The sequence below is a fragment of the Bombina bombina genome, chromosome 9, assembly GCF_027579735.1.
Source record: "Bombina bombina isolate aBomBom1 chromosome 9, aBomBom1.pri, whole genome shotgun sequence".
Classification (NCBI taxonomy): Eukaryota; Metazoa; Chordata; class Amphibia; order Anura; family Bombinatoridae; genus Bombina; species Bombina bombina.
Window position 1 is genome coordinate 216235614 of NC_069507.1, and position 1324 is coordinate 216236937.

The following is a 1324-nucleotide window of genomic DNA, read 5'->3' on the forward strand; positions in this document are numbered from 1 at the left end:
ATTTGTGTAGGAGAGTTTTTCATTTTTTAAAACCAAAAGCCCCACAGTTTTCTTTAGTGTCAGCAACTCTCTTTTTTTAAAAACTAAAGGTTTCCCTTTTTTATTGGTCAATTTACTATGAAGATACTTTTCATTCAGTTCATTCCATCAGAACTCTGCTTTCGTCACACGGCACGGTGCACAACTCTCCGGAGGATCTGATAAAATGCGTTGAGTCATATCTTCATGACATATTGATGGGCCTTTATTCCTTCTATTTCTGTGGTTATTATTATTATTATTATTATTATGATACTTAATAAAGTGGATGTGAGATAGTGATATACCCTGTGGTCCTCTTTCTAATTTGTCACATCTGCATATATGTTTAAAGGGACATGAAACTCAAATGATTTATTTTGTGATTTAGAAAGGGCATGTCATTTTAAACAACTTTCCAATTGACTTCTATTATCTAATTTGCTATATTCTCTTGATATATTTGTTGAAAAGCATATTATAAACTGTGTAGCTGCTGATTGATGGTTGCACATAGATGCCTCATGTGATTGCTATTTCTTCAACAAAGGATATCTAAAGAATGAAGCATATTAGATAATAGAAGTAAATTGCAATGTTTTTTTACAACTGTATTCTCTCTCTAAATCATGAAATAAATATTTTGGGTTTCATGTCCCTTAAAAAAAGATAAGACTGGCTCAATGTATCCTTTAATGGGTGGAACCTCATGATTTATCATTTTTCTGTTTTTAACTAGGCTGTTATTTTGGTTACTATTTTGAGCTGTTTTACTAATTGAAACTTCTAATGGATTTGAATGACTTTGAAAAGGATGAAACATATGAGCTGAAATACAGTATTTTACATGTCAATTCCAATAGATTGGAGCATTGGCCCTTAACGTTGCCTTCTTCTTCAACAGGCCATAATAATAATATCAAAGTGAAAGTAAATTTTAGTATATAAGAATATGGCTATTGTTTAATCGAGTATAAACTAGTGTAGTAGCTAACTTATTTTTTTTATATTTTTAACGAATTCGGAAATATTGATCAAATTGCGATCTAACTTTCCGCTATGTTCCTCCGCCCCCTCGCTTTCTTCCTGGTTTATCTTTCTTACTTTGACCAGCGGTCACACCCGCCGTGTATGTCAGAAAGCGTGCTCGTTCTCGACAAATTAATTTATGCGCATGCGCAATATTACAATTTTAAATGTTAACAAGATTGTAAATAATTATATTGTGGCGTTCAGAATATATACTTACTTTAGCAAATAGCGGTAGTCAGCGAAATTTGTCCGATCGCTTGCTCTGTGTGAAAGT